This window comes from Choloepus didactylus, chromosome 10 (assembly GCF_015220235.1).
Source record: "Choloepus didactylus isolate mChoDid1 chromosome 10, mChoDid1.pri, whole genome shotgun sequence".
NCBI lineage: Eukaryota > Metazoa > Chordata > Mammalia > Pilosa > Megalonychidae > Choloepus > Choloepus didactylus.
The window spans coordinates 40,866,385-40,878,756 of NC_051316.1; the positions used below are offsets into that span (position 1 = coordinate 40,866,385).

At 40.4% G+C, this 12,372-nt stretch overlaps 1 pseudogene; it reads left to right on the forward strand.

Annotated features, from left to right (window-relative positions):
• Positions 1–12,372, forward strand: part of LOC119545165 — a 158,403-nt pseudogene that overhangs the window by 129,213 nt on the left and 16,818 nt on the right.

Genomic DNA, 12,372 nt, shown 5'->3' on the forward strand with positions numbered 1-12,372 from the left:
AAGAGAATAGGCCTTTTTTGCAGGAGGCTGGCAGTGGGGAAGTCATCTCCATTTGTTCTCTTGCCCCAGGCTTTGCAAATAAAATGAATATTGAGGGGAAGGCTGCCTCTATCATCTCCAAAAAACAAAGTACCCTACTTGGACTCATTGTTTCCTTCTTCTGCTTCAACACATCTTCCACAGAGTTATTGTTTTAAAGCATAAATCTGATCCTATCAAGCCTCTGACTGAAAATACTTCATAGCATCTATTGCTTGCTTACAGGATTATGCCCCAATTCTGGATATTCAAATTACCTCATGCTCTGACTAGTCCTTGCTTATCTTTCTTCCCACTGATCCCTCACCCCCACCGCCAGCACTTGCTGTGCCTCGTATGTTCACTTCCTTGGACAATCTTTTGTTCTTTAAGCACAAGCTCAGGTATCTTTCATTGTGATGTTCTCTTTGTCTGTCTAGCATATAGGAGGTACAAAGCAATTTTTTCTTGTTAAAGTTAATCAAGATGGTGATTTATTGATATGACAGCATATCAGTAAATATCTCTTTTGAGAGGTTTAATTTGTGTTTGTTCTTTTCGTAATTTCGACATCCACCACCCCCACTCTAAGCTGCTGATGATGCTTTCATATTTCATTGTCTACGGGGATTTTTTTCCTCTTCAACTCAAAGTCTTTTCTTATTTATGAAAAACTAAACTCCCTCAAGAGATTATGCTCCAGAGGGGAAGTCACCGTGATTGTGGGAAGGGGCTTTTGTGGGGAAAGTGACAGAAAGAAGAAAAGAGATTTCCAGAGGCTGGAGAGGGGACAGGGATTGGCAGGTCTCTGAATTTGATGTTAACGTCCTGGAGGTGGTGAATCCTCAGAGGGGCTGAGGAGCTGCAGGGTTAAGAAACTACAGAGATAATATGGATGTTGAGACAATCTTGACGAAATTGGTTGGACAAAGTGTCAGGCTGGAGCACTATGTCTTCTGTAGTATTACTCAAGCAATGCTTCCTGTTCCCCAAGGAACGTGCATTATGCTCACATTGCCCTTGAATCAGTGGGTAAATGCTAGAATGAGTCATACAAACAGCCATCTTCTGATCTGAAGATGGGTGTGGTGTTCATTTGAAGCCTCAGATGTGACTACCCAGTGAAGGACAGGATAATTTCTAACCACTTTCAGTATTACCAAGTTGATGCACCTAGTGGCCCCTGGTTACTAATAGAGCTTGAAAAGGAGTTCCTCAGACTACATCTAGAAGAGGAAATGTTTTCCAGTCACTTATTAGTTGGTCCCTTTGTGCTATAACAGTTTTTCTATACAACTGTCAGGCAAAGGAATAGTGTGAGGCCAAAAATGAAAAGTGAGCCAAATAATTTCCCAGGGGCTATTTCTGCTGGCTTAATGAAAGACATTTCCCAAAAGACGCTAGAAAGAGCTGCCCACACTAGGGCCCACAGACCTGAACACTTCAATCGCAGAAGTCAAATAAGGTCATGTCAAGTTAAGATGAAAGAGCATTTCTGCAGAAAACTGTATTGGAGGCTTTCCAATGACACAGAGCTTAACAATTAGAAATCAATACAAAAGATGAGCACTATAGCCAAACAGGCATCTCCTGTCTACTTGCAACTCATTTTCAGTCTCCCAGTTACTGCTGTTTTATTCTCTCTGTTAAAAGTGGTGTACGGGTGTTTCAAAGCAACACAGACTATCTGCCTTGGCTCTAAGACCTGTCATATCATATCACAATATTTGCCTTGAACTCATGCCAAGGGTGTCTGGAGTCAACTCAGAAGACAGTGAGTTGCAACTTTGAGATTCACCTTCCTCCCTTCCCAGTTCCAGATATTCAGCTGAGTTGGGTCGATTTTGATTGTCTACTAAATGCTATTTTGGCAAGGAATATCCTTTCAAGCCGTAGAGAAATTCTGGGAGACAGAACACTTTCAGGAAAAGTTTAATAAAAGGAGTAAGAAAGGTGAGAAGAGTCTAGTCTGAACATTAATGCCAATTTACTATTCATGAGTCTATTACTCACCAAATTGCCCCATGAACAATCTGCATGTTCAGTCTCAGATACTTAGAAGAGAGCCAATAAATGGTAAGTAAACAGGTTTTGGGCCATAAAATGAAAAAGCACTTAGCTGCGCACTGTCACCAGTTGACTGTGTATTTCCCACCTAGAGAAGGGACCTGCATGGAAATATCTCCAAACTGCCTTGCCCAGCTTAAAACCTCATAAATAATGGCAAAGATATCCATGCATCTTGGGTTGTTATATTCCCTTTCTTCCTGGGAGGCCAAAACATTTCAGCAACACTAGCATTTATCCCTGTTGGGATGAGAAGATAGGACCAAAATAATCAGCTACTTGGTAGGCCCTATAATACCTTCCTTCTGTTTTGGATTCCTCCTCAGCCAGAATCTATATCTCCTGCCATGACAACTTTCTTAAGTCTTCCATCTGCAAGGAGCCTCATTTAAATGTAAATCAAAATCAAAATGCTTATTCCAGATTTGAAATGCTCACAATTCAGTCAGATGTAGTCCTATTGAGGCAAAGTTGAAACCATTCTTTTCAACCCAGTGAGTTCAGAAACTGTTATAAGTGAAAAGACTGGAGAGAAATTAACATTTTAATGCCATTTTCATATTTTGCCTTCATTCTGTTCCAGGCTTCAGTTTCCAGCAAGGGTTGCATGCAGAATCTTCCATGCTCAGCACCTAAACACACATGCTTTTATTTAACTATTAAGAAGGTTGGAGACTCTGAGGGTTTGGTGTTTCTCCTGTATTTGAGAAATTAACTCATGAGAGTCTCACTTCTGAATGTCCTGAAAATAGAACAGTCTTCCTTTATATGGGCTTTTCAACCAACTCTTTGGATAATCTTCTTTTCTAAATCACATCTCTCCGTTGTTTTCCCAGTACTTGCCCACACAGTGGTAACAGAGGGACAAGTTCCCCTATCCCTTACAGTAGAAGGAGATCCGCCATTTGCAAGTTAAGCAACAACAGCAAATAATAATAAAAATAATGGAACATAATGAATTTCCTACATTTTAAGAAGTGTATTGGGCTATGCTGGTGTTCAGAAATTAACTCCCTTGGTGAGCCAAGCTTTAGAAAGCTTTCTGTCTATATAAGGTATTAATGGGCCCAATTATCCTGGAAGCTTGGGAGACTGTAGGGACATTACCAGGGCCTCTGATGACATGGGACTTGTCCTTATGTGCCCCTGTGCAGAGCACTGCTGCTATGGAGCCTGTGGAGTGGACAAGGCAGCATATGTTTGAAGATGCACAGAACCCTCAAGATGCTGCTCCCCGGGTAACCTGATGGAGCTGCATCTGTATCTACCAGGCTACTTAGGGCTCCCACCTCTCTCGCAGGTTAGAGGAATCTCAGCCTGCGTAACATCACCCCTCTGGTCTCCACAACACCCTCATTAGAAAGTCCTCTATTATCATTATCTTTAAAAAATGGACCCATCCTAAGCAGTCACCTCCTCCTTCCTGAAGCACATCCCCTCCACCAGAAAAGATTGAGTCCATTTCTGAATTGACATCCATTCTCTACTTTCTATTTCCATTGTACATTACAGGATTAATTAATTAAGTGTGTGGATCCCTTGTCTCCCTTTCTAGACCATACATACCTTAAGGTAAGGATTGTCAACTTTTTTACACTTTTATCCCCGCTCCTCTTACAGCCAGCACCAGTGCCTTGCCCATAGCAGGTATTCGATAAATATTGACTGAGTGAGTGAATAAATGAATACTTTAAAGAATCCCCAGAAGCCAAGGCTGATTTCCAGAATAATGAATGATTGCAAGGAGGATTCATCTAGTGAAGGGGCCAGACTCAATCCTGGCTCCAGACATGCTCAATTAGGAGGTGAATTTGTGAAGAATATGTAAAAATGTATAATTTGTCATTAACAGTCTGCTTCTGCTGTAGCCCATTTCCTCCCAATGGGCATCTGTCTGACTACTGATGGGGGAAATTGCTCCTACTGCTGGTCCTTGAGACTAAAGAGGAGAATTGAATTGTTCAGGGGATCTGAATTTCATGCCTGGGGACTCAGTCAGGAAGTAGGATAAAGCCTTTTGTAAATTCTGAATGTTGAGTTCATGGGGGTGTTTGTTCTAAAACTGTCTGTTATCTTCTTATATTTAAGTTTATTTTTATATAACAAAAGCAAATAGCTTTAAAAATATGGAGTATACATGGAGGGAAGAGAGAGTCAGGACATGCCCCAAAGATTACTAGTTATTCCTCAGTATCCATTCTCTTCTTTTCCCTGAGCTTTTGCTGGACAAATGATTGCTCAGCAAAAGAATAAATTTCCCAGCCTTCCTCGGAGCTTGGTTCAGTCAAGCAGCATAGATCTGGATAGTGGGATATGAGAAGGGACCTGTGCAACTTCAAGGTTATGCTCTTGAAAGGAAATTGTGCCCTCCCCTCTCACTTTCCCCATCCTTCTGGCTGGGCCACAGGTAGGAGGTAATGAGACATCACCTACACTGTTGAAGGCAAAGCCTAGGAGATGGCAGAGTCACAAAACAGAGAAAAATGCTGGGCGTTGGGGTTTGAATTATGTACCCCAGAAAAACAACTTGTTTTTAATCTTGGTCCATTCTTGTAGATGCAAAGCCACTGTAAATAGGACCTTTGAAAGATGTTGTCTTTAGTCAGGGTGTGGCCAACTGAATCATTGTGGGCTTTAATCCAGATTACTAGAGTCCTTTATAAGCAGAATCAAATTCAGACATAGCAGGAGGAAGCACAGGGAGCAGCCAGAAGCTGGAAGTCAACAGAACCCAGAAAAGAAAAAAAGAAGATGCCGCCATATGCATTGCTGGGTGATAGGAAAGTCAAGATTGCCGGCCAGCCAGAAGTCACCAACCAGAGGAGGAAGCAAACTTTCTAGCCTCTGAAAGTATCAACCAGTATATTCTTGCTGTTAAGTCAAACCACTATACAGTATTTGTTTAAGACCCTGCATCCCAGGATAACCTCACAGGCCAGTGCTGCCCTTCCCCTGGATTCCCTGTGAACCTATGAATTAAATAAACCTCTCTTTGTTTTAAGCTACCATTATGGTTTCTGTAAAGGCAGCCAAACCATTATCCTGACTGATACAGAATGTCAAGAAAGTACAATGTACATCCTTATTTTTAGAAAATTAAAGTGAATTAAAATGAGAGATAAAGTGCACATATGTGTGCGACTAATCACAACTCAGGTTTTGCAAAACTACCCTTGAGAATCAACTATCAAGCATTTATTAATGGCCCATCAAATCTCTAGACTGTCAGGAATCTTCATACCAAATCTGAGTTTTATGAGTTTTACCTAACTGAAATCCAAGTCAAGATGCAAATGAATAAGAAAGTAAAAACATGGTCAAGGACCATCTTATTTGTTCTTTTATTATTTTACCCCTAACACCCAGCACAGCGCCTGGCACATAATAAGTACTTTATTGAATAGAAGTATGGGTAATTCATAAGCATACCTGGAGCACCCATCATGTACCAAACATACATTTTCTTTAAAGAGTTTAAATTCACACTGAATGAAATAAGCTACTTCTCTGACGCATTATAAAAAAATTATGGCTAATTAGAGTGTTATATTCATTGTGGCTTCTTGCTCACTTGGAGACCAGAGATGATATTTCTCCATCATACTTGAATTAGGCAACTTATTTTAGACTAGAGGTAGGTCTTGCTGTCCTCACATAAATTCCACTGTGATACTAGGAGTCAAAATGATATCACGAGTGAAACTTGTGACTAAGGCTTAGCTAATGTTCTCTGAGCGAAAATCACCCATAGTAAGTGCAATGGCACAGATTATAATGGATGTTTTATAAGTTTTGCTTAAATTGCCTGATGAATTGAGAATTTCAGAATTGAGTATATTAAATGGGTGTAAGAAAAGGAATCATTAACATCATAAAAGAATTCATACAGGTTTAGAAATTAGCATATGATTTACAAAAGCAAAGGAGAATTGGAGAACATATGAAATGATGCATGACAAAAGTAAGAACTGAATGTTGATGCAATATTCAAAATCATGAAGATCTAAGAAGTTTAAAAATATGGATAACATCTGCTCTCAATCCAGTGGGATTTATTTGCTAGGAGATTGGCCAAAGGTATAAGCAGCTTAAGAATCTACATATTATAAATGCTTTATGATTGCTTTGATTGATTTGGTTTTACTCAAATATTGAAATTTCAAAGGATGGACAACAAATTATAAGCCACTGTGTTTATTTAACAACAACCTCTAGGCTGTCGTTCATTTATCCCTTCTTCTCATCCTGTCTGCCTTTCCTTCTTTTCCTATTCTGTTTGCAGGTGCACCATTTTTCATTTAATAAAAACAATGTATATTTGTATAAATATTTTAGGGTTCCCAAGCACTATTATAACAATTCTCTTATTTGACTCTCATCACCCTGTTGGAGGGTAAAAAGGGGGAGTATTCTGATTATTTATTTTTCTTAATTTGCCAATGATAAAAATGGGTCCAGAGAAGTTTAGTAACTTGTCTAAGGTGTGATAGATCTAGAATCCAGGGCTCCCAATGGGTTCCATATGTCCAACCAGACTGTAGTTCAGTGGAAAATCCCTGTCTCCTTAGCTTTTGGACATACTATTACAACTCATAACAATGTATTTGTTCAGTTATCAAAATTTCTTGAGCACCTACTATGTGCTGGGCACTGTGCTAGACACTAGGTACTCAGTAGTGAACATACCAAACATGGTCCCTGTCCCCATAGATCTTACAGTCCACTGAGGGAGAAAACTATCAAATGAATGCATGAACAAATAAAGATGCATTTTTATGCTCTGAAATTAGTGTGGTGAATGAAAATTCCAGAGTCCCAGAATAAAGGAAGGGACCTTATTTAGAAGGGTCTGTGGAGGGGGTGGGGGGTAGGTGTGGGTGTGAAACAAGACATTTGAGCTAAGGCAGAAGGAGAGTAAGGTTAACTAGAGTAAAGGGGGAGGGGTGAGAATTTCTGAGTTTATGCATAATTGCAGGGCTTGATGAGTTTGGGTTTTACTGCAAGTTCAATAAGAGGCTAGTGGAGCTAGGAAGAGACATGGTCTAATTTAGGTTTCAAAAAAGTACTCTAACTTCTTTGCAAAGAATTGTTTGGAGTGGGGCAAAAATACAAGCAGAGAGACAAGAGGGAAGGCTCTTGAAGTGGCTCAAGTGAGAGATGATGGGAGCTGGGACTAAGGCAACAGTGAAGGCAATAGAGGGAAGTGAATGGCTTTAAGATATATTGAAGATGGAATTGCAATGACCGTATGGAGGAGAGACAGGAACCAAGGCTGACTCTCAGGTTTCTGGAGGTGTCATTTATGGAGTAATCATAGCCAATTGCATATTTTCCTTGCTGCTGTATTCATGGTAAAGGCCTCCTGTACCCATAACTCGAGATAATCAGGTTCATGTTCCAGGCTCATTGACATATCATTTCTCAGTCTAGGTAGTAGCAACCTGGTGGTATTTGTAACGGGAATTTATCCTTCTCATCTTCATATTGAGGTTTGTTAGAACACATAAAAATATATTTATACACCTGAAAGCGAGAGAAAAAAAGAACTGGGTTTTCAACAACTTTCTGTGGAAAGTCACAGACGTGATTTTTAGTATTACTGCAAAGGGAGAAAAAGGCATCCCCTATTCTGAAGACACAAAGACAAGTCTAAGTTTTCCAGCGCTTTGTAGATCCTTTCAAAATAATTGAAGACTTTCATACTCGAAGGAAAATCAATTAAATTGAAAGTCCACCTGTCCAGTTGTTCACATACACCTCATTTCTTTCCATTCTGTAATAAACACTGACATGACTCCCATTTCTGTTTATACCTCAAGTTATAGGGAGGTTATAATGGTACAAAAGATGGATGTAGCTTATAATAAAAATGGCTAATATGTGTACAGTGCTTTATAGTTCACAGGCGGTTTTTACATCTGTTGTCTCACTATGGCCCTCTTAATTTGGTGATTATGCCCATTTAAAAGGTAACATCCAGCTATAGAGTTTTATATACATATATATATTCATCCAATTAATCCTCACAACAAACTAATATTCTCAGAGTTTGCGGTGAACACCAAAAGCATCACTTGGTAAGCCAAACTCAGGGCAGCCAGTGTGCAGAATCCTTGATTTCTTAGCATTCTGCAGAGCCCTCCTTGGACCCAGGTGGAGTTAGAGGCACTTTGCTCTAATAGAGGAATCATGCTTCAGCTGAGGATGCTGCTCCCACTTTCTTCATATGGGACAAGCATGAGGACCATCTTATAAAGTTCACTTGTGTGCCAGGAGGTCTGAGCTTCGGTGCCAGCTGTTTACATCAGTTTTGGGGAAAGTTAGTTCCCAAAGCCTAAAGGCCTTGGCAACCTGTGGAAGGTTGTGGCCCTTTCTGCTGGGAGGAGGAAGCACCAATCTGATGGGACATTGAGAGTGGGGACAGCTGCCTTCCCCCAGTTGGGGTGAAGGCAAGTGGCTCCTGGTTTCAGCCAGCTTCTACCAGCCAATATGGAGTAATTGCTCGAGGCCATTTTTGGACAGTCATGTTCATCACTCCATACAGATGAGGAAATTGAGGCACCAAGAAATTAGATACTTTGTCCAAGGTGATTTCAGAGGCTGTGTAAAGCTTAACCACCGCAACATCTCCCTCCTTACCATGTTGTGAGAGTGTGGCAGGGAAGCAACACTGGGACCCTGTGGTAAATGCTGAGATAGGGCATGGCCAGTGCTGGGGGAACTGGCTGATAAACCATGAGTCATAGAGTCCTAGAGGACCTGATCTTAACTCAAGGCTAAAGGAAGCATGAAAGATGCTGGGAGATATATAGAAGAAACAGAGTTGGAGGGGAAACAGAGTTGGGGATAACTCTTCCTTTGGATAGAGCCCAATTCCTGACAAGTGACATGTTACATCACGGAGGCTACTAGTAGTCCCAATGAAATTTCTTGAGTTCTTCTTGAGTTTTCACTGGAACATGGCTGTCCTGAATAAAGACTATGTTTCCCGGCCTTCTTTACATCTAGGAGTCTAATTACAGACTCAGAAGAAGTTACAAATAAACTGGATGTGTCCTGTGTACCCATCACCCAACTTCCTTCAATGGTAATATCTGATGTAACTATAGGGCACTATCAAAACAAAGAAATTGGCATTTGCTGATGAAGTAGTGTGCCCTTCCCTTTTAACTTTTACCTCTTCTCATTGCCAGGAAAGATTATTTCACTGAAGCTGCAGCAGCCCTCTTCATTCATGCGATAGAAAGGTGGCAGGAGAACAAGAGAGAAGGAGGCTGGTCCCAGGACTGTGGAGATTTTATACTTACCTTAAACCATCCACCTGTTCTTATGTAAATGTGAAAGAAATAAACTTCTACCTTCTCTAAATCGTTAATTCAGGGTCTTTTTTGCAGTAGACTATCAATATCTTATAAGCACTAAATATGATGTTTGATGAAACTAGAAAAAATTGTATTTCTCAACATACTGTCATTTAGCATTAATGAAAATTGGTAATGGATTCAATGCAAACATTCCTCAACTGGTAGAAACCTGAAAAATTAAAATTCCAGTATTATTCCTTCACTTGGATTTTGCAGGAGTTATTTTAGGCACAGCCTGTCTTTTCCCCAAAAGCCCATTTACCAAATTGTAAAAGGAAAAAAGCTTGAGTTCTAAATCCACACTCATCATAAAACATGGAGCCAATTATTTAACCTCTATAAGCTTTGGTTTCCTCACCTGTTAAATAGAGCTGTAAATAACTGCCCTAACAACCTCAAGAGGTTATTGTCAAAACCAGACGGGGTCAAAGGTGTAAAGCACTACATGGGCTGGAAACTGCCACACAAACAGATGTTACTGCGGCGTGCATCCCTTAAGCACAGCATCTTTTCCACAACTGCAATTCTGCTCATCTTCTCAATCATTTACCACTTCAGTCATCTTGCCAAGGAAAACAGGAGCATTGGTCAACACTAGCCTGTAAATCTGTTCAGTGGTTACACAAACTCATGCCCACCATTGTTGGGTATGTTCTACATGCCTCATTTACTCCACAGTTATTTTTTAGGCACTAATAAATTAGGTGTTCCAATGGTCTGTCCTGGGACTTCAGAGGTAAATCAGCCATGATTTTCATTCTCAGGAAGATCAAGTTTAGAGGAGGAAGAAAGATGTAAGAAGAGAAAATTAAACAAATTAAAAGAGCAATGAAGTGATTTTTCATCCATCACAGTGGCAAATGCATAAAAGCTTAACATCAAGAAGGGAATATTCACCTGTGCTGGATACACTGAAAGGTCCATGAAAAGATGCTGAAAATATGCATTGGATGTGATCATCAGGAGCTCCTTCATGACTGTAGCAAAAGTAGTTCCAAGCCTGTGGATGATGGTTGACAACTCTGAATATACTAAAAGAAAAACATTGAATTGTACAACTTCATGAGTGAATTATATGGTGAGTAAATTGTATCTCGAGAAAATTGTTACCAAAATGAAATTTTAAGTAGTTTCAAGCATAGAAAGAATGAAGTAAGTTCAAGGTGTTAAGAAATTAAGAGATACTGAAGAAATGGAAATCACTTTGTCAAAAGTTTGAATAAAAAAAGGAAATAGTACTCTTTCTTTAAAAAGTAAAAACAGAATAACACTGATTCTTACATCACTCCCACATCTGCCCTTCTGCAAAGATGATCTCATGTCCTATTTGTTAATCTGGAGCACCCGCTCAGGGCTGACTAGAATGTCACTGTGGAAAGGAAAAGTCACAAGAGTTGACTCAGGAGGTGGTTTGTAGTTTGTTGGTTCTTTTAATCCTTCTTCAAGTGACTCTCTTCAAATATATTATTTTCCCAGTACTTAAACACACTTCGGGAGGAGTACCCCTACCAACACCACCACCCCCTTTTAAAAAATTTTAAAACACCAGGACCATGAGCAGCGTGTCGCTACTTACTAAGGGCTGGTGTCCCATGGGTTCCAGGAGGCCTCAGCAAGATGAGGGGAACTGTTCTCAAGTGACAACTAAGGAAACCAAGTAACAGAAGCCTAAGTGGCTTGCCTGAGGCACAGAACTCTCAGTAGCAGATGTTCTGATCCCAAGTTTGGTGCTCTTCTCCCAACATGTCCCAGTTCTTTCAGCAAAAATGTCATTAGGTCCACCACCCTTTCTGATCTTGAGGAGAATACATGGAAGTCTCTCAGAATATGAGAGCTGGAAGGGAGCTTAGAGGTCATCGTGCCCATCTCCTTCTTTCACTGACATGAAATCTGAGACACAGAGAGGAGAGGTGAATTGCCCAAAGCCCCATCCTCCATTAGCTAGAAACCTAACAAGCTGGTGGAGCCAAGAAGCCCTGGCCCCGCCAATGTCCTCCCCGTAAGTGTGCACAGCACAATCTCTTGAAACTGGAGACGATCTGATTTGCATCGTGCAGTCTCTCCTGTTGTCACTCATCCTGCCTTTTACTAAGTGCAGGTCAGAAGCCTGCAGCCCCTCACTGAGGTGAAGATCAGTTAGCCTGTGATGCAGGCCAGTTGGATGCCCCAAGGTTTACGTGTAGATTTGTAAGTCTATAAGCCCTTAGGATCTAACCAAAATAAATAAAGTTTTTGCTGCTGCCCATGCAGTGACAGGAAGATCAGTTGTTGCATGTATGACATGGGATCATATTCAAAGAAAGAAGGCATCCTGAGCGATGCGAGTGCATGATGAATTAGGAAAAATCTTATAGCAGACATTGGGAGCGCTTCAAAACACCATTTTCAACTTCAAGTGAAGCCTCAGTAGAAGTCTAGAACTTATATAGAATTTGTCAAGAAGTGGCAATGCCTCCTCTGTTACAAATTTTGAAAACATCAAGAGGCCTGAATTCTAGTTCTGGAGAACAGTGTCCTTGGTCAAGCCATTCACCTCTACAGACCTTGGTTTCTCATTGTAAAAAGAGGATGTTGGTATAATCGATCCATTCTAGTGCTCTGCGGTTGTTTGGAAGGAAAAAAAAAAACTTACTCCTCTAATAAATATTTGTGATCAAACATAGAGTGATAGTTCAACCTATAAATGTCAACTGGCAAGACGCAAAGAAATCCTTTAAATGTTTGGTCCCAATTTGACAGTCTTTTATCATGTACACACTCAGTGGATTCATTAACAGATGTAATGATCAGAGGAAGACAGTACCAGCCCAAGATTGCAGAGCTTGCTTCCCACAGGCAAAGCCTCCAGGAAAAGTTAACTTAATCAAAAAAGAAAAATAGTTTATCAAAATTAAATATTGCCAGGTTGCAGCTGGTGGGACAT